A 27,637-nucleotide genomic window follows, 5' to 3' on the forward strand; every position below is an offset into this window, starting at 1 on the left:
TTTTGGAACAAAACAAGGGCCGAGCTCGTTTTTGCCCTTCAGGCCTCTCTCTCTCTCCCTTCTGTTTTTTTTTGACAGGTCGGGTTCTCTCCCCCTCCTGTTGTGTTGCGCCACGAGCCCAGGCAAGCCCAGCATCAGCCCGCAGCAGAAGGACTAGCGCTGCGGAAAAAAGCACCCCGGGACCCAAGCCCAGCATCAGCCCGCAGCAGAAGGACTAGCGCTGGGGGAAAAGCGCCCCGGGACCTTTTTTATTTCAAAGTGCCGCGCGAGGGGAAAAAAAAGCGCCCCGGGACCCAAGCCCAGCATCAGCCCGCAGCAGAAGGACTAGCGCTGGGGAAAAGCGCCCCGGGACCTTTTTTATTTCAAAGTGCCGCGCGAGGGAAAAAAACACATTTAAAGGAGAGAGCTAGGAGATGAATCAAACCCAGGACTCGGCGGAGAGAATCTGGTGCCCTTCCACTAGGCTGCGCCTACACATGTGTTGGGATTTGGTATTAGCCTATATATCCTAAATATATGCTGCGGTTCATTGTGGCGTTAAAATGATTTTAATATCTCACGGTGGAGCTAAAATAAGAGATCCAAAGAGTAACGGGGATTCGAGCCCGGGTCACCAAGAAAAAACAAGGGCGCCTTACCAGTGCACCAGGACTTCGTTTGTAAAGATTTTCGGTAATAAATATATTTATTTTTTTGTTGAAACTTGACCCTGCAACCAAGAACACATTTGTGATTCATCTTTTTCTTTTTAATCCGGAATCAAATTTTGTAATCGGTATTTCTCCCTCATAGTAACTCCAAATTTGATGATTCTTTTTTCTGAATTTTTCTAAAAATTGGAGTATTTATTTTGTGGATTTTTTTATATGTTAATTGCTATATATTTATTGTTTTGATATGACATATTTTATTCCAACTAAATAGAACATTGAAAAGAATGTTTGTGCATAACAATTGCTAATGTAACTTGGTATTTTTCAATGTTATATTCAACATAAGGTGGTGTCCAAATTTGAGGTGCATGCAAATTTGAATATGTTACGAGGTGTTCAAATCTCAAAATTTTGACTTGAATAGAAGAAACTGTGAGAGAGATACATCAATTATGAACAATGTATACTTTGAATATCATAAAATCTTATGAAAATTTTATGCCAGCATTATGCATACATAAAATGATTCCATGACAATTTACATAATTTTCAGAGAACTTTTAGATATTATTATCATTATTCTATAATAAGGTTACAGGTAGAAGTTTGACTTATCCCTAGTAAACATTTGAACTCTTCATATATTTTAATGATATGAGCTATAATGGATGAAACTTCCTTGAAATATTTTTTTTCAAATTTTTTAAATACTATTTGAGATACATGGAGTTTAAATTGTAATAATTTTCAGTAAACACACATATATTCACTTAAAGTACTGAAAATAGTAAATCAGTTCAAAATTTTTTGTAACTTCTACAAGATACCTTATATGTAGTCTATTACATATGAAAAATGTATTGATGCATATAAAGTAATTATTTTTATATGTTACTTTACAATGGTGCAATAAAATGAAGAAAAAAAAGAAGAAAGTTAAACAAAGAAGGAACGAAAGAAGGCCCATCCAGCCCAATTGGTCCAACTATTTCAGTCCGTCCATCGCCGATCCGATGGCTAAGGTTGCATTCCCATGGTATATATTCTGCTGCCCCAGCCGCGAACCCTAACCTAGGTCTTGCTCCTCTTCCTCCAGTACTGCGACAGCCGCGCCCCCATTCCCAGATCCCGCACCCCGCCTGCCCCCGCCCTCCACTTCCATCTCCTGTCGTGCCCCCTTCTCCGGCGGTGCCAGTCTCCCAATCCCCTCAAGCATGGTGCTCTCTCCATCCCTCAGATCCGGCGGGGCAGCGGCCGTAGCAGCACAGCGAGCGGCGGGCGCCGAGTTACAAGCCGGAGTGCGAGCGTGCCGATGCCTGGGCGTCGGGGCACAAGAGGGCTAGCTCTGCCTTGCGCCGGTCACCACGGCTCACTGTGGCAGCAGGGGAAGAGGCAGCGTCGGGGAGCAGGAGATGCTCGGCTCTGCAGGCAGGAGATGCTAGCCACTTAAGATCTGGTTGGGGAGCAGGTCTCGAGATCTGACTTGTTGTTACAGCAGTAGTAACTCGATATATTTAGTCTTTTGTTCTCTGTGCCTGTGATTTGGTTCCGTCAGTGATTCTGTTTCGTTGGATCTCCGTGCTTTGATTTTGGGTCTGTAGCTCTGTCCCCGCATCTACCTGTTTCTACCTTGTCTTATCCTCAAGTGGCACCATAGCTTACTGTGATCTAATTTCTTCTTGTGTGCCTGCCTCTGCAGCTGGTGTTTTGTGCTTTTATGCTCAGCTCGGCCTTCTTTCTTGTTCGCTGCCTCAGCTCTCGGTTCTCTGCTGTTTTATTTGCGATTCATTAGTCGGCAATTCAGAGCAGCAGCATTGTTTTCCTTTGCTTATTGATTTGCTGCTGCTAGAGCCTGGCTGGTCTGTTTTGATTGCCACAGGCCAACAATAGTACATGATCCAATCTTGCCCTGACCTTTCAATGGATTAGTATACTGGCTTTTTCTCTGTTCGTTTTTCTCTCTCTGTCCGACAGTAGCAAGCTGTAAGCAGCAGCTGCAGCAAGGTAAACAACTTATTTTCGCTCTACTTACTTGTCTTTCTTCTATTTGGCCGATGGCAGCAGAAGCAAACAAATAAAGTGCAGCTCAATATTGGTTGTTTATTTATACTGAGCAATAATGAAGGCTATCATTGCAAGGCACCATAGTCTAATCCCCTGACTTGTTAGCTAACTGGTGCTGCTTCTTACTTGATTAGCGCTATCTGGTGGTAGGTAACTTATTTCTGTTGCTCGAAATAGCTGCAGGCTAATGCCAAATCTTGGTTATTCTATTTCTTAATCACAGGTTATTATTTCTTAATTCTTTAAATAAGCATGGTTGGTAGCTCATTTGTTGCTCTGTTTCATGGTCGGCCCTTACTAATTTTTATGAAAGTTTGATAGCAGCAAGTTGTTAACCGAGCAATTTATTAACTATTGTTTCCTCCATGCGTCTGCATCTAAATGCAGCATTGATTTGTTTTTTTACTATCATTTTGTTAGATTTGATCCATAAATTGAATGCATTCTTAGTGCCTGCCATTTTTAGATGGATCTACCAAGCATGATGACAGCCCCATTGTTGGTGACAGAGATGATTGCATTACTCATTCTGATGGACACAACCAAATGACCACCGAAGGTGAGAGTTTGTTCATTTATTTGCCATATAGCATATTTCTTTGTTAGTTTGTTTCTGATTGCAACTAGTTTGTTTGATTGAATGATTTTACTAGAGATAACTTAGTATATATTTGAAGAATAGATAGATGTCTTTCTTCTATTATGCACATGTTTTTATCTAGAGCTTAGTGTTTTAGCTACCTGACTAGGATGAGCATTCATATAGTAGGATGTGATTAAGATCTGTTAGTGCAACCAAATGCTAAGATCTGTTTGTACATAAGTTAGTTGTACTGCAGATTTGTTATGTTTAAGGACATTCAAAATATAACTACACTACCAGCTAATAGTTTTTTGTGTTGTTTTTTTATTTGCTGGTTGCAGGAAGCAAGGAAGGATGCGAGAGACTGAGCATCACGACCCAAAAGATGGTACACTTCTATAAAAAATGGTTGCAGCAAGCAAGGGAGTATGTGTTAATCTGACTTCAACTGATATTTCAGAGAACAAGTGTAATCAGCTATTGTGATGTGCTTCTTAATGTAACCTGAGATATTGAATCTTTTGTTTTTGAGATTATGATATTGAATCTAATATGCTGTAATTCTGATAAATGGGCTGAAAACTTAATGTCATTTGAGTTGAAATGTTGCTATGATGAATGGGCTGACTGTTTGAGCGGGTTGAAATTTGATGGGCCTCTTTGATGGGCTGAAAAGTTTATGGGCTGAAATACACGTCGTCAGCCACCATCATAACATTCCATGTCAGCACCACATCATCGGCTATGTCAGTGCCTTGTCATTGGCCATGTCAGCGCCACGTCATCCTCTTTGCACACGTCAATGGCCATATCAGCGGCCATGTCACAAGACATGTGGACATTGTGTGATGTGGCCATTGAATCTATGACGTTTATTTTCGTCACAAAAAATGGGTTTGGGTTGGGCTTCGGGGGCCCGGAGATATTCTATGACGGTTTTAAAACGTCATGGATCAAGCAATTTATGACGAAAATTTAAGGAACGTCACGAGGTGTGATATATGACGCTCAATACATGACGATATTTGAGATCGTCATAGATACTGTTTTATGACGGTTTTTTAGTGATCTGTGACGAAATTCAATCGTCATGGATCAATAGATTTTTTGTAGTGAGGCCAAAGGTACCAGCTGCTGTTGCAGCAACAGCAGCTGGTACCTTTGGCTTGAATCGAGCCTAAAGAGGGCAATTGGTACCGGGTCATGGCGACAACCAGTGCCAATACTGCAGCATAGGCACCGGTTAGAGCTATGATCCGGTTCCAAATCCCCAAGGCGGCATAGGAACCGGTTGGTGGCACTCTAGATGATCCCGATCACCTGGCCGTTCGTGGTCTGGTGTCTGGACATGGTTGGCCCCCTAAAGAAGGCACCCAGGGGCTACACCCATCTCCTTGTTGCCATAGACTAGTTCACGAAGTGGATTGAGGCAAGGCCGATCATGACCATGAAGTCGACACAGGCCGTTGCCTTCTTCCTCGACATCATCCACCATTTTGGAGTCCTAAAACTCCATCATCACGGACAACGGCACGCAGTTCACAGGAAAGGAGTTCCTGGAGTTCTGCGAGGACTACCACATCAGGGTCGATTGCGCCATGGTGGTGCACCCCCACACAAACGGGGCAGATCGAGCGCGCGAATGACATGGTCCTACAAGAGCTCAAGCCTTATATCTACAATCGACACATTAATTAGTAGGACACTGGGTCGCCGAGCTCCCAGCCGTCTTGTGGAGTTTGAGAACGACCCCCAGCCGAGCGGCCGGCTTCACACCATTCTTCATGGTGTATGGCTCGAAGGCGTTCCTCCCGACCGACATGGGCTACGGCTCCCTGAGGGTGAAGGCCTACAATGAGTCGGGGGTAGATGCCGCCCTCAAGGATGCAATGGACTAGCTTGATGAAGCACGCGACGTCGCACTCCTACTGTCGGCCCAATACTAGCAAGTGCTATGCAGATATCACCACCGTCGCATGCGAGGGCGCGCCTTCTCCATGGGTGATCTAGTTCTGCGATGCGTGCAGAGCAACAAGGACTGCCACAAGCTCTCTCCACCGTGGGAGGGTCCCTTCATCGTGGCAGAAGTGCTCCGATCCGGCACGTACAAGCTGCAGACTGCCGACGGTGAAGTCTCCACTAACGCGTGGAACATCGAACAGCTACGCCGTTTCTGTCCTTAGAACAAACAGCTATACAAACTTTTCATGGCAATAAAACAAACTTGTCCTGACAATTTCATGCCTCGCTGAGCGCTGTTTCTCTGAGTAACCCCCGACCCCCACCTTGGGTTGGGTTGGACACACTCAGGGGCTGCTAAGGCCATACCCTCCGGCCTTTTTCCCAAGAAAAATGTATAACAACTCCTGCCTGTAACGTCCCGGATATTTTCGAAATGTTAATAAGTCGAAAATTTGTGAATTTCAAATTTTTTTGGGATAATTCTGTAGTTAATCTCACTTAAGAGTGATTTCTGCCTTTCTACATTTCCTAGTGAATAAAAAATATAAATTGAATTAAGGAGCAATTAAATGGTAGTTTGAAATAATTGGAGTTATTTGGATTTTAGTTCGCATCTACCTAGTTTAATCAAATTTTCTTTGAATTTATTTTTCTTGTTTGGAATTGAGTGGAATTAGAATTGAAGTGTGCCCTTCAAGTTAAATTCGAAAGGTAACTAGCCTACCCGGCTCTAACCCGGTAGTAGATTCGACCCAATCCGAGTCCTACCCGAACTAACCTAGCCCTAACCCAGTATTAGCCCAAGCCACCTTAACCTAGGTGAGGCCCAAAACCAATCCTAGAGTCCAGGTGCTAATCCGCATAGCAGCCACCGTTCATCTATTCTCCTGTGTACGTGACAACCTGCCAGCACCTCTTGTTATTAACTCCTAGATGGTTAACGTGAAAGCAAGGGCCATTAGCCAACACCAGCCATCGATGCGCAGTGTCTAACGTTCTGACCCAACAGCGACCACCGCATATGCATGCATGTGCCTTGCAAGCCACTGCTCACGTGGAGTGAAGCTATCCAGCCCTGTAACCATGCAAGCTTAATCTAGTTTGAACCGTAACCTATCAACTCAGCACACACACGTCTCGCCCCACCTTGTCCACGAGAGCCCAGACTTCTAGTTTTTGTGCAGAAGCTAATCCGGGAGCCCAGTTGTGGGGTTTACACGGAGGATATATTGTTTTCAAATATAATGCACATACTCCTTTTGAACGGGCCTAGAAGAATAAGATCCTTTTGTTAAATATTTTTAGCTTATTTGAATTACTCGTTGTAATAAGTGAACTGATTCTATACCTTGTGTAGATGAAGCCGGATAATATCTATCTTTTATCTAAAAAAATTATCTAAATCAAATACCAGATATATATAGTTGCTGTTGAGGCCATGGTTCCTCCGGCCACCTCAGCTTGTGACCATGCCATTTTGTTGGCTGGCTACTTGCGATATGGTGACCTTGCCATTTTGTTGAGGTGATGGTTCGGAATTGGTTGCCCAGCTCCACTCGAGCTAATTTAGTTCCTAGGTACTCCTTGGTAGGCCTCATCAACGTCAAGTGCTTTTATCCATTGAACAGAAATTCCACAAATCATCACATGAAGCAGAACCACCTAGCTTTTATTTCCGGATTCATTTTGGGCTGTCCCGCGTGCACATGTTGCTAGGAGCGAGAGATTATACATGCTCGAAAAACAATGATGTGGGAACAAACTAAAAAGCTATAACTATTAAACCGAACATCAACATTAAATTTGGGCCGTACCATTATCATATTTATTACAAGGTCTTCAAAACAAAACCACATTTTGCTATATTTGCATGTTTTTTTAAAAAAAAAGCTTATTAAAAACACTAAATAGTTCATTTTGGAGATTGGGAACAAATATTTTCACAACACAAACTAAATAAATTATGAACAAAAATTAATAATAATGAACAATAATAATTTACAACGAACAAAATATTAAACATCATGAAGGTTTGATTGTATAGGATAAATAACAAAAAATTAATATCGCGAACAAAGAGTCAACATTGCTAAACTATTTAATCTACAAAATGTACAAATAATTTAACATTGCGATCAAATTACACAGATAAATAAATTTAAAGATAAAGGCATCTACATGGAATAAATATACTTATAAGTATATTTACATGTACTAACACAAGCTCGTTGTCCCCTACTGCCTATATGAATTGCATAAGTATATAAAGAAAATAACTTATTAATTAACTCTACAAGACACGTACACAACTTACATAAATTCTATAACATGATTAACAATTTCGATAAATAAAATATGCAAGAAAAAATAAAAAGGGAGGACAAAAGAAAAATTAGTATCATAGAAAAGATTAGAAAATAAGAATAAAGAAAAAAGTAGAAAAAAATTTATACCTCATCATATTTATTTGGAAAAAAGTAGAAAAGGGCACGAAGCATGCTATCTAGTCTGATGCATACACACGTGGTATAATCTATCATACGCTTGGCCTAGAAGGCTATAACTGCTATTGGGCCAAATAAATTAGCAGACAGCCCACTACCGGATTGGATTTTTGTAGGATAAGCATCGATCGTATTCAACTTATAGTCGGAGCGTATTCAACTTATTCGGCCGAGATTTTGGCTAAGTACAAATGAAAGGCAATCTAAAACTTTGTAACAATGACAAAATAAAAGAAAATCACAATAGGTGCTTGAACGCATTTGAGCCCAAAAGACCAAAATTGCACAATAAATCTTTTAGCCTCCTTCCGGTGCCATGGATTATGAAGCCCGTCTGGTTGCACGCACCTTATCATCCAACGATGAGCTTTTGTACATGTCGCATCATTTGTTGTAGCTAAATATACACCATGGCAGAACACAAGATCAGATTCGCGGCTCAACCCATATCGGTGATGTGAAAATTCACGCCACTAAATTTGTGGCACTGATGTGAACAGCTTCTTTGTGAGGCAAATTTCCGCGTCTCCAATGACCACATCGGTAACACTTTTTGCCAAAATGTGTCTTGATGACCGATCATCGGTGACACGTTTTAGCAAAACATATCTCCAATGATCCTCATTATCGGAGACACATTGTGGCTAAATGTGTCACTTATGATGAATTAAAAAAAGAAAAAAAATGAGGGAGGAAATAGGCTATACATACATCATTGTCTTCTTTGTTATGTGTCACGTCTGGTTATGTTATGTCATCAACATTACATAGGTGACACTGCTCTCAAGTATGTGTCACGTCTTCTTTGTTGTATGTGTCTTCTTTAGTGTATTTTGGCATAGTGATACCCCATGGTTCTTGTATATCTTCTTGAAGTTGGAAGTTTTTCATGTTCCACTTTAGGATTCATGCCTGTGGTTAAATGGATGACTCGGGTGCAAACAGGCTGCCATGATTCCTCTTCTTTCGGAGGCTAATGCTTTTGTGGCGCTGTTGCGGGTGGTGGTGAAGAGCTTCAGCACCCGAGATCTCATCGAAGAGTTCTCGGCGTGTCAGTGCTTCGCCATCCGGGAGGGGTCGGCGGTCAGCTCCTAGGTGCCCGAAGTGAAGTGGATCGAAGGCATTCCGATGCCAGACTTTACGGAGTGCTTTGGCCTCCGCCGCGACGGTGCGCATTTTTTTTCTGATCTATTGTCTTCGACTTTGCTTACAAACGTTGATCCGAAGGCCATTGAGGTTGCCACCGACGAATTTGTTGGCCCTGTGGGCAGTGTTGAGTACAAGCAATTGATGGAGTACCTTGGTGGAACTAGGAGGAACCGAGTTTTTAGCTTCTTCGGAATTAATCCTCCCCGCCGCGAAGCCGAGGCGGTGCTGGCGGAGGCCAAAGAAAAGAAGCAACAGAAAGACACTGGTGGTGCGGGCGCCACTAGCGCCCTCGAAAAGAAGAAACGGCGAGGAAAATTCGCCGGCACGAGTGCGGCGAAGGGTCCGAAGCTTCTAGACTCGATCTTCAGCTCGGAGCCTCTCCAGTCGAAGGGCGACTCCGAAGACGACAAGGAGGAGAAGGAGCATCACGAAGAGCCTCCTCGTCAATCTCCGACTGTCCCCGCTCCAATTGCGGTGGCTCCCATCGCCGTGAGACGTGCGCCCGCGCTGGAATACAGCGTGATGGCTGAACAGAGCGACGAGGACGAGGGGCACAATGCCTCCCCCATCCAAGTTGACTCGCGACTGTCCACGACGACCCCTGAAGCGCCCCCTATAGGCGCAGCCACCGAGGTCAATGTCCGGGAAGATACCGAGTCATCTTCGGTGTCCGGCGATGACGGCGAAGGCAAACCTTCGGGTGCTGATTCGGAGAGGGCTGCCGTCTCTACCTCGAGCGCGAGCTCGGGCTCTTTGGGCGACAACAGCACCTACCTTGTTGGCAATGCTGATCCCCGTGAGGTGGTTGAGGCCCTTGGTGCCTCGGGAGCCAAACTCATTGGGGGTCAAGTCGTCATCAGCCTCCGTTTCGAGAGCCGCGACCAGGAACACGAGTTCCTGGCGGGGGCCAGGGGGTCCTTCTACTTCCCCCTGATAGAGAAGAGACTGATGGACACCGGGGCAGCCAATGCCCTATAGTGCACAGAGGACCTTGTGATGTAGATGCGGCCCGATCTTCCGAGAGGTAGAGTAGATTCGATTGGTAGAGTAAGTGACGTTGGTGATCGAACTTCTAATCAGACACGAATTTAAAGCCTGCAACCGTTACACCACCGCTCCGTTGGTTATCAACCAAGCACAACTTGATTGACCTCGCCAAGAAGGCTTTTCCTGCAAGCGAATCGAAGAACACAAGCAAGAAAGGATAAACACACAATCTGAAATTGCAGATGTGTATGAAGCGAAAATCAAAGTAGGGGTTCAAGAACTCAATTCTAAAGGACTAATAGATATAGTGGATGAGATCAAGAACTTGTCGCCACAGTTACAACGAATCAATCTTAGTTTCACAAGGAAAACTAGAACTAAACAAAACCCGAGTCTAAGCGGTGGCGGCTACTGAGTTTATGGAAAAACCAGGCAACCTAGGGTTGGGGGCGACCAGGAGGGGCACCCACAACATGGGCTGAAGGCCCGACACGATACATGGGCCATTGGCCCAAAAGAGGTGGCGCAGCACCTTTCTAGATTCTGGACATCGATTTATTTCGTGAATTGCTGTTGACTCCGAACTGCTATGGACCTGAATCTGATTGTGTTGGAAAGTTTATGAAATTATATTTCCAATCATATAAAGATATCCTCAAACGGACTCCATATGTGGCCGTGGAGTCGTTTTTGGTGCAGACTATTTCTGGAATCTGAGAAGGAAACGAAGTCCAAGTTGAAGACGAGTCAGGCTTCAACGTGTACGTATCCGATGCAGCGATGTCCTCATCACCTTGCTTTGAAGTCCTTTGTGGCTGCCCGCTGTGCCCGAAGGTAGTTGGAGGCCGAGGCTGGGGCCTCATCGCGTGTTGCAAAGCTCGAAGGGATGGTCTCCGCCTTACAAAAGGAGAAGAAAGATCTCGAAGCATCACTGGCATCTGTGCGTATTAGGGCGGAGACCTCTACAAAGCAGCTTGAAGAGGCGCGCGACCAGGCGAAGGCTGTGGAAGACGCCGCCAAAATAGCCAAAGAACACCGCAAGAGTGCTGAAGAGCTGGTTAAAGCCTTCCGGCAAGGTGTTACCAATGAGGCCACCCCCCTTCAGAGCGAGGTGCACAGCCTTCTGGAGCGCTTCGGCATCGAAGCCCCGCCACTGGCTGGCGAAGACGCAAACTCCATGGAGCTCGTCGAGCTCTTCCGTTGGCTGCGATGCTGAGTGGCCATGACCGATTGCTTGAGCTGAACGCCAGCGTCGTGGCCCGCTCGCTCATAGCCGCGGTGTGCTCTCTGCTCGAAGCCCCGGCGGGTGGCGAAGCCGCTGTGTCGAAGACAAGATTTCGCACCCTTCGTGATCCCACAGTGCAGTGGCCATCCACTGATGAGGTAAAGCCGGAGGCGCTGGCAGCTCTTCCCCACAACATCGCCAAGAATTTCATGGCGACATTCTTCCAAGAGAGAGGGCGAGAGCTGGTAGCGCACGAAGGAGAACACATGAAGGCTCAGGTAGGTCTGCTATTCGTTCTATGTTGTCTTCGGCTCTTTCCACTCGGAGCTGACATCCGCTGTGTTTAGCTGCAAGAGAAGGCTACTGGTTGGGCCGCCGAAGTGCTGAACCTGAGGTGAAGCTCTTTGTCCAACGATGATGGAGACACCGAAGGCGAGAGCTGGCATGAGCGAAGATATTGGGGAGGTGTGAGCCTTTTGAGAGGTTGATTTTTGTGTGGAATGTAATCATAACTCTTGATTAATGCCTTCGGTGACTACGCAGGACCCTGCGTCGAAACCTGCGCGGATCGCCGAAGGTATATTGCCCTTGCGGATGAGACGTGGGAACTTTGTTATTTCTGGCGCTATGTGGCGCAAGTTCAATGCGAATAGGCCTTAGCTGACCTTCGCTGAGTTCTGGTTGATCAAAGAACGTGCTTATAACCGGCGTAACGTGCAGTCGAAATGTTTTTTTTTGATAATTTTACGTGTGACGCTGAGAAGCATTGCAAGATTCTTCGCGATCATTTTATTCGTTACGAAGTCAAGTGCATGTTGAATAATGATGTTCTGTACTCGCCACCTATTGGGCTGCTTGAGCTGAAGGCGGAGCCTGTGGAGGAATTCCTCGGGGACTATTGCTTCATGTACAAAGAAGAGGGTGTCTTCATTCAAGGCGACTGATGGGAGCCATCATTTATTGCAGGGCCAAGATTCGAAGCATATCTCCGAAGTCTGGCCGAAGAGATATTAGACATCGCGGTCTGCGATGTCATCGACGAGTTGGACCGCATTATATTCGAAGAGGAAGAATTTGTTGTAATTTCAGAGTGAATGGGCGAAGGCCCTATGCAATTTTCATGTGGTGTTGTAAAGATAAACCATTGTGTAATATTGGTCGAAGCCCTTGTGTGTAATTTCTGGTTTCGTTGCGCCACCCTTATTGATGGAATATTTCGGTCCTCTGAGGACGCAATGTATTTTAACTGCGAAGAGCCACCCCCCTTTTGCTTTCTTGGAGGGCGACTTTTGTTGTAAGTGAAAATGGGTCTTCGACTTTGCGAAGCCACCTTTGTGTTCTTTTTAGGCCGACACGGCTCTTGTCCCTTCGAGGACGCACTTTATTTCATTTGCGAAGTGCCAACCCCCCTTTTGCGTTCTTGGAGGGACATTTAATTGGCGAACCCTTAAATTAATTTGTGGAGTGCCACCCCTATTTGCTTCTTAGGGTGACTCATGACTGTAAGCACGTAACATGTTTGTTCGCGAAGCGCCCCTCCCCCCCCCCTTTTTCCGTTCCTGGAGGAGTGGGGCATGCTATACTTGTTGATTGAATTGTAATTGCCTTGGGTTCTATGTTCCGAAGGCCTTTCGTTAGGGGGACCTTCGGCACTTTTGCTCGCTTAGGTCGCCTTAGCCTTCCACTTCTGCGCGATATGACTTTCCATGCCCTCGGCGCTTTGGCGCGGAGGGACTTTTATCTGTAGGGGGTCTTCGGCTCTTTAGCACGTTTAGGCAAGCCCTGGGCCTTCGGCTTTCGCTCGATAAGACTTTTCGTGCCCACTGTGCTTTGACGCGGAGGGACTTTTAATGCCTTTGGCACTCTGCACAGAAGGTCTTTTCGACTGGGAAAAAATAATAACTGAGGCCCAAGGGTGCTGCGGGCCGTTCAGCTCCGCGAACCCTGGACTCATTTCTCGAAGTGTTAATCACGCGCAACGCACCGATGACTCCCCCCTTCGCTGCGACGAAGGTGGATGGATGCTTCGTTGCCTTCTCAAATGCTAGCTTTTTATGGGGACCTTATTTATATTTCACAAGGGGTTACATAGGGTCGCCGCCTCGTTAAAAACCTCACTGTCAGTGTTCACCACTGTTGACGCTCACTAACGACCATTTCCAGGCGTCAACTTGATCAGAAAATCATGAGAGTTTGCATTTCTTACACGCATTCTTATCCAATAAAGTCCCTAAACGACACTTTACCTTTTAGAATTTGCAAGTTGTGTTTTCAAGCTAATATGTAGGTTACAAGCACACTTTGGCCCAACATAAAATCACAGAAATTATCAGAGCACCGATTCAGGCTCAGATGGACCAAAAGTGATGCAAGAACCCAATTCAAATGAGTCAAGAAAGGCCAACCCCAATGTGGATCAGACAAGGAGGCCCAATACAGCCTGCCAGAGGAAGTTGGGGGCGGTTGGTGGCCCGGGCAGGTCAACCAGGGCACGTGGCATCTCCCTGTTGGCTCCCTACGTCGGTTGTGCAGGCTTCACCCCGTGGCTCCCTGCTATAAATATAGGGGGGTGGAGAATAGAACACACACACACCACACACCTCTCATCTCCTCTCATGCATTCCTTGCATAGTCTTTAGGCTTAGTGGAGTTTAGGAGAAGTCTAGGAGTCATCGAGTCGCCAAAGTTGCTCGAGAGTCTGGTACGGGTTCATCTCTATCTCTCTCTTGTAATATTCGGTCGTTTGTAATAGAATTAGACTATGGTTACCGATATCTACTTGAAGTATATTCTGAGTTATCAAGTATATGCTTCTTGGCATGATTGCGTAATTATTCAATGCTTGCATTATATGATCGCCCTGTACTGGAGATGGTTAGTCTTTTGTTCTTAGAACTCTATCAACTACTACAGTATTCATATGATTGCTCTAGTGTGATGTCTGTCCATCCAGAGGGTGGGGGCTACTTGCGGGACACTAGAGTATACCTTACTAGTGTAGACTTGGTGTCTAGATTAGCTAAGAGTTGATGGATGTCAACTATACCCATGGTTTGTAGAGGTAGCTGGCAGGTGGTGACAGCCCTGTCCGAGCCTTTTAGTAATCCTCCACGTTCGGTATGGGGGGTAGGAGGTACATAAAGTCGCCGAGGTGTACGGGCTCCTACCGTTCCTTCGATAGCGATATCTCTGTTGTGTAGTTTAATCTCTGACGAGCTAACTAATGAGAAAGTGTAGATATAGCTAGCCTAGCACAGCTGACTCGAGCTCTGACTTTTACCTTGCCCCGGCCTAAAGCAATCTTTATTCTTTTATTTATCCAAGAGAGTAGTTTGTGTGTGTGTCACACTACCTCCTACCATGTTATTATCTTACCCTTGTTTATGCATAGGAATATCCAATCTAGATAGAGCTCACCAACTAATCTATATATTCTCTCACACATCGTCTTCCCTGCGGTAATATAATTGACACCCCGGTATACTCCCGGGTAAAATGCTACAGCGGTATTCCATACGCTTGCGGATCTATTCGTGGTTCATGAAATACTGCCACCGCAAATTGGCGTCTGTGGGCCTCATCGCTAGGTGAGGTTGGTAGGCGCCAACAAGCATTTTTGGCGCCGTTGCCGGGGAAGGCACAGAGTGAAATATATAGACAAAGTTGTGAACAAAATCGAAATTGGTATTCGCTTGCTAAACAGGCTAACTTGGCTTTGTTTTCATGTCTTTGTTGATTTGAAAATAGGGTAGTGTATGACCGGTTTCGACTTGCCGTAAAACTTTAATTCCGATCCAGAGTCACTTTTGAGGAGGACGTGAGCTCGTCTCGTATCACCTCGGAGATCACTCCCGGCAGTTGATCTAGTCATTGCATCGTCGTCAGCTCCTAGAGTTATGGCCAAGAAAACACTCCGTGATTACTCTGCTCCGTCTGCTAACAGGTCCCGACCGGACCCGAGGTTAACACCGGAGGAGAAAATTTCAAGATCATGACGGGTCTCATTATGATGGTGCAGGCCAGCCCATTCTATGGCAAGACCAATGAGGATGCCAGCGCTCATCTCCAGCAGTTTCTGGAGCTCTGCAGTACGTTTGTTATCAAGGGTGTATCACAAGATGCAATCCGGCTCCGTCTGTTTCCGTTCTCTCTCATGGGGAAAGTGAAGCAATGGTTTTATGCTAACAAAGCTGCTGTGGATACTTGGGACAAATGTGCCAAGGCGTTCCTCTCAAAGTTCTTCCCGACGGGCAAAACCAATGCTCTTCGTGGTTGGATTTTGAACTTCCAGCAGGCATCAAATGAGTCAATTCCGGAAGCTTATGAGAGGCTTCAGGAGTACATTCTGGCATGTCCGCACCATGGAATGGATAATTGGCTCATTCTACAGAACTTCTACAATGGGGTGACACAGTCATCCTGTGATCATGTGGATGCCGCTGCAAGTGGAGCTTTCTTCTCGCTGACCATTGAAAGAGCTCCATCATTGATCGAGAAGATGGTTTCCAACCAAGGTTGGAGCGATGATTGCCTCCAACCGCACCAGCGAGGTATGCACTCCGTCAAGGAGGCTGACATGCTCGCTATGAAGATTGATCTCCTCCTCAAGAAGTTTGACGATTATTCCCAAGTTAAGGCTCAGATACAAGCACGTCAAGCCTTGAAAACTCTCATGGCGTGCGAGGTCTGCGGGAATGTTGGACATTCGGGCGATAATTGCCCAGAAACCCAAGAAGAAGCTCTATTCCTCAATGGAAGCAATGGGTTTCGTCCACAAGGAGATCAGAGGTGGAATCAACCACGCCCATATTACCAAGGAGGTAATGGGAATTCAAATTATTTAGGTCCTAGCCAGCCTACCTTGAGAAATCTTGTCTACGGCCAAGCAAAGATCAATGAGTCCCTTCAGAAGAAGTTGGCCGCTATAGACAAATCTATGGAGACTATCCATGCCAAGATGGACGGATTCTCCACTGCCATCAAGAATCAGTTGAGTTTCGACAAGATGATTGAGACTCAACTAGCTCAAGTGGCTGCTACCATGCCCCCTGCTTTGGAGAATGTTAAGGCGATAACCACACGAGGAGGTAAAACTACTCAAGACCCACCTTATCCTAAGCATGTTGACAGGAAGAAAGCAAGCCCGGTGGCAGAAGAACCACCTCGGGAGGAGGAACCCGAGAAGGTTCATGAAGGGAAGATGGCTCCGCATGAATTTTATGATACCCAAGTATTGCTGTTCCCTATGAGGGCAAAGAAGCCAAGTAGAGATGAGCAGTTCAGCCGCTTTGTTGAGATAATACAACAAGTGAACATCAATGTGCCCTTGATGGATGCGATGAAGATTCCGACCTATGCTCGTTATATCAAGGACATAATCAACAACAAGCGACCACTGCCAACTACCAAAGTAATCAAGCTCACTAGGGCATGCAGTACAGCTATACTTCAACAATTGCCCGAGAAGAAGAAGGATCCAGGATTCCCAACTATCAGATGCTCGATAGGGGCACAGAACTTCGGCAAAGACTTATGTGATTTGGGAGCCAGTGTTAGTGTGATGCCGAAGGCGGTCTTCGACCAACTCAACTACATAGAGTTGACACTAACACCCATGCAGTTGCAATTAGCTGACTCCTCAGTACGGCACCCAGAAGGAATCACTGAGGATGTTCCAGTAAGAGTATGGGACTGTTTCGTCCCAATCGATTTTGTGGTACTTGATATGGATAATCGGAAGGAGACTACTCTCATTCTAGGACGGCCATTCCTCAATACAGCAGATGCACATATTGATGTTGGGGCTGGAGAAATCCGACTCCATATCAATGGTAAAGAGGAGAAATTTGACTTCCGACCCAAGAGAGAGCAATGCTTGATGATCCGGGTCAAATTTGGGCCAAATCCTTAGAAAATCAAAGAAGTCAAAGTCACACCCTCTCAGAAAGATAGTCTTACACCTTTTATGAAGACACTTATAAAAGAAGATCTAGCGAACTCAAAGAGGTCTAAGAAGAAGAGTAAATCAAAGGTTACTACATCCGAGGATCCTATTCCTGCGCTGCCTACGCCATCAAAGAAGACCAAGAAGGTGTGGCACAAGAAGAACAATACGTCATCGACCGCTACTACTTCTCTAGGTACGGACGAAACGACATCAACCTGATCAGGTATGGAGAAAGGTCCTGCTTTTCGACCCTAAACCAAGAGCTAGCTTGGGGGAGGTTCCCTCCCCTAAGTCAACTGTATCCCTTTATTTGCTTTCAATAAAATTTGATAAAAACTTTTAAACAAAATAAAAATTTATTGCTTTATTTTCCTTTCCATGATGCGCGGTAAGAATGTTTTAACTCCCTTTTGATAAGTTGAAAGGATGAGTTTTGCTTTGCTCTATCATGTCTGTTGTGCCTAGTTTGAAAATAAGAATTCTCATGAGTTTATATTCGTTGGTTATACAAATATCTTGCCAATAAACCTGAAAGTTCCGTGTCTAAGTTTTTGTAAGTTTAGATATGGTAAATAAGGTTATGCAAGCTTGTTGTAGTAATGTTTGAAGTCTGGAGTTGTTTTCGAAAATAAAAAAATTAAAGGCAAGTTTCCCAGCGATATGCAATGTCCTACCAGATCCATATGTCATATTCCATAAAAAAACCTTATACATATGCTGCTTGATGTTCTATTGAGTTTTGTCAAATTGGGTGACCCTAGTGAGATACTCTTCATGCTTTCTCGATCATAAGCATGTACGTCCCATCCATTTGCTATATTCCTACACTGGGAATTAGCACCACCATCCATTCCACATCAATAAATGCTCCATGTGTCGGTGATTTCTCTCGTAGAACATCCCTGAAATAAAATAAAGTCAGATTATGGTTGCCCCAAAAAGAAGAGAAAAGATGGCATGCCAAAGAAGCATGACCCAAAAAGAAAAAGAGAGAGAGAGAGAAAAAGGGGTAACCATGTCTCAAAAAAGAAAAAAAAGAAAGAGAGAGAGACAGGGAAGATTCGAGAGAGAAAAGTTGTTACCTCAAGGAGTAAGCCATATTCATCCATCTATCCATCCACTCATACACTTGCACCTTTTGATCGAGATTGCATGACTTGTTTCTCCATAGATCCTCTCTTTAACTTTACAATAAATAGAATACAAGTGTGCCCTGTTCTTATCCTACCTTGAGCTCCACAAAGGCTTGTAGTAGTAGGGAAGATCAAAGGCAAACACTGCCTTGGTAAGGAAATACAAGATGAGTGCCTCGAGAGAGTTATCCCGGGAGCTTTGCCATGTTTTCAAAAAAAAAATCTTTCAAAAAAGTGTCTCCAGATGGATTGCGGATCTATGAACAAGTAAGCGCTACTTTATGCACCATTCTAGCTCTCAACAGCCCAAGACAAGGAGACAGCTAAAAAGCCCCATGAGGGAGTAAGGTAATTGAGCAAAGGTACGCTAACCAACTTATTTAAGCTTATAGATGAATCTCTTTGCTTCAGACTATGAAATGACAGGTAAGGTACGAGTCAAAGTGATTTTCTGATCAACAACCTGATTTGTCCTACTTTGCTCGGGACGAGCAAAGGACAGCTTGGGCACTCTACGCGGAAGGTCTTTTCGACTGGGAAAAAAAAAGAACTGAGGCCCAAGGGTGCTGTGGGCTGTTCAGCTCCGCGAACCCTGGACTCATTTTTCGAAGTGTTAATCACGCGCAACGCACCGATGACTCCCCCTTCGCTGTGACAAAGGGGGATAGATGATTCGGAGCCTTCTCAAATGCTAGCTTTTTATGGGGACCTTGTTTATATTTCACAAGGGGTTACATAGGGTCGCCGCCTCGTTAAAAACCTCACTGTCTGTGTTTACCGCTGTTGACGCTCACTAACGACCATTTCCAGGCGTCAACTTGATCAGAAAATCATGAGAGTTTGCATTTCTTACGCGCATTCTTATCCAATAAAATCCCTAAACTACACTTTACCTTTCAGAATATGCAAGTTGTGTTTTCAAGGTAATATGCAGGTTACAAGCACACTTTGGCCCGACATAAAATCACAGAAATTATCAGAGCACCGATTCAGGCTTAGATGGACCAAAAGTGATGCAAGAACCCAATTCAAATGAGTCAAGACAGGTCAACCCCAACGTGGATCAGACAAGGAGGCCCAATACAGCCTGCCAGAGGAAGTTGGTGGCGGTTGGTGCCCGGGCAGGCCGACCAACCTACCTGGTTGGCCGACCAGGCCCGTGGGCCCCACCGCCTCAACCAGGGCACGTGGGATCTCCCTGTTGGTCCCCTACATCGGTTGTGCAGGCTTCACCCTATGGCTCCCTGCTATAAATACAAGGGGGGTGGGGAATAGAACACACACACACACACACACACACACACACACACACACACACACACACACACACACACACACACACACACCGCACCTCTCATCTCCTTTCTTGCATTCCTTGCATAGTCTTTAGGCTTAGTGGAGTTTAGGAGAAGTCTAGGAGTCATCGAGTTGCCGGTGTTGCTCGAGAGTCTGGTATGGGTTCATCTCTAGCTCTCTCTTGTAATATTCGGTCGTTTGTAATAGAATTAGACTATGGTTACCGATATTTGCTTGAAGTATATTCTGAGTTATCAAGTATATGCTTCTTGTCATGGTTGCGTAATTATTCAATGCTTGCATTGTATGATCGCCCTGTGCTGGAGATGGTTAGTCTTTTGTTCTTAGAACTCTATCAACTGCTCCAGTATTCGTATGATTGCTCTAGTGTGATGTTTGTCCATCCGGAGGGTGGGGGCTCCGCGCGGGACACTAGAATATCCCTTACTAGTGTAGACATGGTGTCTAGATTAGCTAAGAGTTGCTAGATGTCAACTATACCCATGGTTTGTAGAGGTAGTCGGCAGGTGGTAACAGCCCTGTCCGAGCCTTTTAGTATCCTCCACGTTCGGTATGGGGGGTAGGAGGTACATAAAATTGCTGGGGTGTACGGGCTCCTCCCGTTATTTCAATAGCGATCTCCCTATTGTGTAGTTTAATCTCTGACGAGCTAACTAATGAGAAAGTGTAGATATAGCTAGCCTAGCACAGCTGACTCGAGCTCTGACTTTTACCTTGCTCCCGGCCTAAAGCAATCTTTATTCTTTTATTTATCCAAGAGAGTAGTTTGTGTGTGTGTCACACTACCTCCTACCATGTTATTATCTTACCCCTATTTATGCATGAGAATATCCAATCTAGATAGAGCTGACCAACTAATCTATATATTCTCTCACTCATCGCCTTCCCTGCGGAGATATAAATCACACCCCGGTATACTCCCGGGTAAAATGCTACAGCGGTATTCCGTGCGCTTGCGGATCTATTTGTGGTTCATGAAATACAGCCACCCCAAATTAGCGTCTGTGGGCGTCATCGCTAGGTGACGTTGGTAGGCGCCAATAACCGCCGTGCCTGCTAAGGGATACCCTTAGCAGTGAGGTTTGTAGGTAGGGATCGACTGCTCTGGAACTCAATGGTGTAAGGAACACAAAGATTTAGACAGGTTCGGGCCGCGAGTTTGCGTAATACCCTACATCCTGTGTGGTAGTTTGTATTGCCTTAGGTGTTGATCATCATTTGGAAGGGGTCCCTGCCCGCCCTTTTATATCCGGGAGGACAGGGTTACATGAAAAGTCCTAGCCGACTACAGTTGGAATCCTACTACATCTCAATCGGGTAGTTTCCTTTGTACTGCAGCTAGTTCTACGCCTATTCGAGTAGTTACAAAAGAGGTAAGGTACATCAATAAACTATTCCTTACTCTAGAACATTCTATGCCTATAAGTAGTCCCGCTGCCCCGGATCTGACAAGCCCCGAGCTCTTCGTAGCTGAGTCCAGGCGTCGAGTACTTGGCTGGGCATCTTCGAGTACTTCAATTATTCAGAACATCCTTCTGGTTGCTTCTAGTCCTTTCTTCGGGTACGTCGGGTAGTCGTCCAAGTACTTCCGGTTGCTTCGAGGCTGTGAGGTGCTCAAGCCCCAAAACTTCATCATATATGGTGCGCGAAGTACTCGCGCTCCATATGGAGTAGCCCCCGAGCCTTAGGTTGAATCGCAGAATCAGGCTGAGGGTTACTTCAATCTTTTTCCTTTTTTATTTTCCAAAAAAAATTGAAAAATAAATCTCTGATGCACATATCCCGTAGCCCCCGAGCCTTAAATCAAAATTCCTTATACTGCGGGTAGTCCCCGAGCAAAGATTTGGAATTAAGGATTTAAGACGTGGCACTAGATTTTATTCTTCAGAATATTTCCAGGATTCATCAGATTTGGTATCCAAAAAGACCTCTTTTTCGGGCAAAAAATCCCAAAAAAATGATACAATTCGATACGCCACACTGATTGCACCCGAAATAACTTCAGAAATTAAACTTGGGATGTACGACTCTTTACTGTGTGCTCACGTGGGATGTTACTGTATGGAGAATCTAGATTATTGCATCATTGAATGTGTCCATGAATGCACCCATGAATGGTGTTACTGTAGCGTCACGGGTTGTCCTCCAGTAAGGTCCCTTGTGGCTATAAAAGGTGGAAGAGAGAGCTTTGCCAGAAGCACCAACGTGTAGAAGCCATGGCTTATCTTTGGTGTTCATGCTCTCGCCCTCCTAAAATTTGTGTAGTCCTTTCCAGCAAAAGATGCTAGAAGAGAACTTGCGAGTGACAAGAAAAGTCCCTACTACCTCATCCTGCCACTCCCATGCTCTCATTAGATCCATTCTGGACATCATGTTATTGCATCTTCCAATGAGGCAGGTTCTCTGTGGACTGGTTGAGTCTTTTGTGTCACATCCTTGGGGTTGCCTATTTTTAGGTGCCCGAGAACTGACATCTCTGGTAAGGAGACTTAATCTTGTCACAACATATTCAGGGAGAAGGAGAAATTTCTCTGCAAGATGCTACAAGAGGACTTGCGAGGTGATTACTGTAATCTGCCTCCAAACTCTTGAGACTTTTCTCCCAGAATATGAGTATCATTATTCCCTTAATGGGAATAACAAGATTGTACTTTGTCATGGCCTCGGGCCGATCTAGCTGCAGCAAGCTTCTCAGGAAGCCAAGAAGTGTGCGTGCAGACCTGAGTCATTTGTAAAGTTAGTTAGGAAAAAGTACTCGAGTTGTAACATCAAGTAGTTGTACTGTGTTGAGTACTTTCCTTTATCCTGGAATGTAATCCCAGTCAAGAAAAGAAGAGTCGAGTAGTTGACTAGGGATGTCAGTGTTTTTTTTTCCAAAATGTTATCTTAGAAAAAGGAAATGTCACGTTTTTTCCGCGATTTACAACGAACTGTTAGCTTTTGGGGTGTTTTTACCATGCTGCCACCACCATTATAAAATGAAACGGTACCTAGGTTTTACCCCACCGGCCGCCATTCACTTTCACTGTTTAGATCTGTTCTTGCCTTCAAGCCCCCAGATCTACACTTCTTGCTCCTCCTCTCTTCCCATCCCCACTTTAGGTTTCCACCAGTGTTTGCGCATGAAGCGCTCCATAGATTTTCGAATGGCACCAAAGAAATCGAGCAAGGGGAAGGGTGCGGCTGCGGAGCCAACCCGTGAGGAAGGATGGACTGCGAGTAAGTGCTCTGAATCTGACCTAAACATCCTAGTTTCTGTTGGTCTTTTGCCAGATAAATCTGTCATCCAATGGCGTCCTGCCTTTGGTGAAGATCGTCCGTACAAAAATACGGGCAAAATCATTGCTTTCACACCTTATTTGGAACGGGGATTCGGGTTTCCTTATTCATTTTTCTTCTCTGGGCTCCTGCGCTACTACAGAATCTAGCTCCACCATTTAACCCAAAATTTCTTGGTTCATATTTCAATCTTTGTGCATTTGTGTGAAGCGTTTCTGGGCATCGGCCCCATTTTGAACTCTTCCGATTCCTTTTCCACCTCAAACCACAGCCGGATTTTTATGTTTTAGATGTAGTAGGAGGTGAGGGTCTTCAACTTAGACAGAGGAAAGATAGAGTTTATATCCCCTATAGTCTTAGTAATAAGGTAATCGTATGGAAGCCTAGGTGGTTTTATGTCGAGAACCAGTGGGAGAGCGTCCCAGCGATTACTCCAGGCCCTCCAATTCAGTGGCATGAGTGGAACAAGAAACCAGTCGACGAGAGTCAGATTCCTGAATCAGTGGCGCTTTCCAATCTGTCAACCAAGTTGTAGTATGCTCATATGAGTTTTTCATATAAACAGTGCTGATGTCTAGCCTTTGTTAAGCAGATGAAGAGGCGGCTAAGGAGGGCAGTGATAGGGAGCTAAGCCCTACTCCAAGTACAGATACCCAGACTGGGCACTCAAGGGGTGCTCGGTCGGTGGCGAGGAAGCGTCGCAGCTCCTCCCAAACTACTAGCGACAGGTAAGTGGCTAGTTGTTTGCAATCGAATACTTTTATCTTCGATTTGCTGATTTTTATTTGAACTTTTTGCATTGTTCCAGTCCGGCGACCAAGATGCCGCAAACCTCAGCATCTGGGGATGATGCTGTGGTGGGACAGTCCGTCCCTTCCACCACAGTGGACCCGTCAAAGGGGACCGGGACTACTCATCCACCGAGTTGTTCCGATGTTGATAAAGCTGGCGATGCAGGTAAACAAGCTGTGATTGTGAGGCCTCCCCGCAAATTTGGCATTAAGGTGCTTGCCATCAAGAGGGCTCCCACGTAAGTTTCTTGAAAACTTGTAATTGTAGGATTGGTTTTTGTGCCGATTAGCTAATTCATCTTTTCAGTGACACAATCTTGGGGAAGGATGCTGAGGACTCCTCAGCTCCCAAATCAGCAGTGGAGAAACCTCCGAATACTTCTGATATGAGTGCCCATGAGACTAAAGACATGGTGAATTCCATGCTTCGGGATTCTCTGTTGCCTGATACCGAGAGGAGCGATGAGAGGCTCCCGAGGGATAGTGGAAGCGACAAGCTTCCGGAAGAGGAAGATGGCGAGAAGCTTCCGGAGGGAGACGACAAGAAACTGTCTAAAGAGGCTCCTGCAGGTAAGCTTGTACCACCTTGTATTGAGGAAATATTTTTCCTTGCTCTAAACTTAATTAAGTAGCGTATTTTTTCGTTAGATTCCCAAAATCCAGGGAATACTGTGGGGATGATTCAAGATGTGCTGGAGAAGGCCATCTCTGAGGTTCAGGCAAGTGCTTCCCAGATCACGTCAGGAAGTGTCTTGCCGCAAGAAATGTTGAAACTTGCGTTCAAGCTGCTGGGGGTAAGTAGTCAAATACTTCGAGCACTTGGGTGTCGATCGAGTAATATATACTGATCTGTGTGTGTTTTTTGGCAGGAGGTGCTGGGGTAGGAGGGCATCCAAGCCTAGGACGATACAGAGTTGAATGCTCTGAAAGAGCGAGTAAAGACGCTCTCGTCCGAAAAGGCTGCTCGCTAGGGGAAGCTTAAGAAGCTCTCCCAAGCCAAAAAGGTTTAGTCTTTAGCACATACTATGCATTCGACTAGTTATTATGCCTAGTGTTTATAACATTTTCTTTCAATCGAGTACACAGCTTGCACAAAATCTTTAAAGATTCAGGAAAGCTTGGTACTGGATCTAAAGATACTTATGTACCGAAACACAGATGAGATTGAGAAGCTGAAGAAGATCAAGGAGGATGCTGACCGGGAGGTGGTGACAACTCTGAAGCAGCTCAAAGAGCTGTCAGCGTCCCGGGACTTAATGCTCCAGGAGCTTGAGGAGTTGAGGCCTGTGAGGGATGCTGCCCAGGTTGTGGCAGAGATTGTGGAGATCCCAGATGATAATGAAGACGAGCCGCTCACCTTGGCAGGGAAGCTTCAAAAAGTACACGAATGTTTTGAAAGGTGCGTCTCCACAACCACCCGACAGTACGTGGGACATGTACTTGGGCTGGTGAAATCCTACAGGCCAGATACTCCTCTTGATGCTCTCGGAAGAGGCGCGAAGTCTGATTGTACAGATGAACAGTTCAATCAGTACTTGCAAGAGACCTCCGTGGTGGCTGACCAGATAGTGGAGACTCTAAGCAAGCCTGATTCCCCTTGATCTTGTTTGTAATTTGTATTGGCGTGAGGGCCGCAAATACTGTTGAACAAATGTTAAATTTGTGTAAATTCAAGTACTTGTTTAATGGTAGGATTATGGAATCCTCTAATGTGTCGAGTAATCATGCTCGAAAGCCTTGAGTTTTGGCAGCATCGTGCCTACTCAGTTATGATAGTAGATACAAGAGTTGTATCTGTAGGTGCCTTAAGAGGCAAGGTATTTTCGAATAAGATCGAATTATGTGGTTCTATTCAGAACTTTGAGTGTTGACCGGTTAGGGTTGATTCCCTTAGGATTAATCAGGTGGGACTAGCACGTTATGATAGGGTAACTTAAGCCGTAGCTTAGTATAGATCTCTTTGTTGGGAGCTTAGGATGTGTTCTCTGATAGATAGGAAAACATGTGGCTCTCGACAACTACTCAGAGTACTAAGGGATACAGAACTCTTTTTGTGTCCCAAGCAAGCGAGTAGCACCCGTCAAGCACTCGGGGCAAAATGGTTCTGTAGTTGAAATTCCCTTGGTAGTCTAAGCAAGCAGGAGACTCGCGCAACGTATTTGAGAGTACCAAGAACTTTATTTATGCTCCTTAGGGGATTTTTGTAGTTGACCAGTTAGGGTGGACGTCATTTGGTCACCCAGATAGCATACAACTTTTTTATGAAGATATCCCAGACTACTCGATCAGCGAGTAGTACGTCCTATAACAGGACTAGATTGATTTCTAAAATAGAACTGTTAGGATGAACCCCGTTGAGTTAACCAAGACACAAATATTTTAGAAATATCCTAAACTTACTCGAGCAAGGCGAGTATGGTGTCCTACCCGAGGACTGGAGTAACTCTTAGAACAAGTCTGTTAGGTACGAACCCCGTCGAGTTGCCCAAGACGAAAATGTCGAAAGAGTATCCAAAACTTACTCGAGCCAGTAAGTAGGGTGTCCTTTAACAAAAGACTAGAGTAATCCATAAGGCAAGTCTGTTAGGTATGAACCCCGTCGGGTTATCCAAGACGAAAATGCCGAAGGGATATCCAAAACCTGCTCGAGCTAGCGAGTAGGGTATCCTAACAAAGGATTGGAGTAATCCTTAAGACAGAACTGTTAGGTATGAACCCCGTCGGGTTATCCAAGACGTAAATATCGAAAAGATATCCAAAACCTACTCGAGCCAGTGAGTAGGGTGTCCTAAACAAGGACTGAAGTAATCCTTAAGACAAAACTATTAGGTATGAACTCCGTCGGGTTATCCAAGACATAAATGTCGAAAGGATATCCAAAACCAACTCGAGCCAGCAAGTAGGGTGTCCTTTAACAAAGGACGAGTGATTCTTAGGACAGGTCTGTTAGGATGAACCCCGTCGGGTTATCCAAGATGAAAATGTCGTAAGATCACTCGAGGTAAACCGTAAAAACTACTCGATTGCTGCTTTAATGCAGCTTTCAGGGTAGTGTTTATGGTGGGGTACTTGCCATACGAGCGAGAGCCAAGTAGTCGATTTTCAGAGGAAATCAACTTTTATTTTGGACTTGTCAAAATTACAATAATTGTAAAATGACAGACTCTGACTCTTAAGACCTACCCCTTGCCCGTTAGACATGAGCAATGGTTTACATGACTGAATAAAATTATTCGAGGATAAAGCTAGTCGATAAAGTGGTCGACTAGATTTTAGGTATAGTCTCCTTTAGGAGGGGGTGCCTCAAGGGCCTTGCGGAGTGAGTCACACTGGAAGATGGTGTGAGAGCTCTTCGGGTGGATGAAGTACTTGCGTAGTAGAGCCTTGTTGATCCTGGTTCCGCCAAGAGATGTTTCTCCATGATGTCGGGTGCGCGGTTTACACTGAGGATGGGTGTTTACCAGCTTGTACTTCTTGAAGGACGCAGAAGCCTTTTGTGGGATACGGTAGTTGGAAGAAGGGCTGTAAGCCTCGACTTCCTCGCGTTCCTTTCTCCTTGAGATGATGACATTGCGCGCATCGCGACCAACATTGATCACATTGCAAAGGTTGCAATTTGAGTAGTTGTAATTGTCGCCCTGCTGTTCCTACTGACTGTTGGCTAGGCGCTGGCGCCTGAACGCCCTCTTCTGGTTAAGCAGGAGACGATGGTCGTAAAGATCTTCTGCTGAATGCTACTCTTCCAATTGCACAGTGACTGTTACTGCTGGAGGAGGTGCAGGTGGATCTTGCTTGGTAGTAGCTTGAGCTTCTGTGATTGTAGGAGTAGTAGTTTCCATGCTGTCAGAAAGGTACTCATTGAAATCATTAGAGTTTTAGTCATCGAGGTTGAGACGCTCCATGGGATCGCAATCTGGTTCCTCGACTTCGGATATGCGAACCATGAGAATTTCATGGCAAAGATCTTGGACTTCTTGATTTTGTTTGCTTGAGGATGGGTCTAGTGGAGTGCTTTGCTAGAAGGGTAGATCTGCTGGCTGAGA

The 27,637-nt window shown here is 45.2% G+C and overlaps 1 long non-coding RNA gene across 1 annotated transcript; it reads left to right on the plus strand.

Annotated features, from left to right (window-relative positions):
- The first annotated feature begins 1,726 nt into the window (after window positions 1-1,726).
- LOC120683958 lies at window positions 1,727-3,919 on the plus strand. The gene is made up of 3 exons (XR_005679007.1): window positions 1,727-2,657; window positions 3,184-3,276; window positions 3,642-3,919. It is a non-coding gene; the product is annotated as an uncharacterized LOC120683958 (long non-coding RNA).
- The last annotated feature ends 23,718 nt before the right edge of the window (window positions 3,920-27,637 follow it).

The sequence above is a fragment of the Panicum virgatum genome, chromosome 7N, assembly GCF_016808335.1.
Source record: "Panicum virgatum strain AP13 chromosome 7N, P.virgatum_v5, whole genome shotgun sequence".
NCBI lineage: Eukaryota > Viridiplantae > Streptophyta > Magnoliopsida > Poales > Poaceae > Panicum > Panicum virgatum.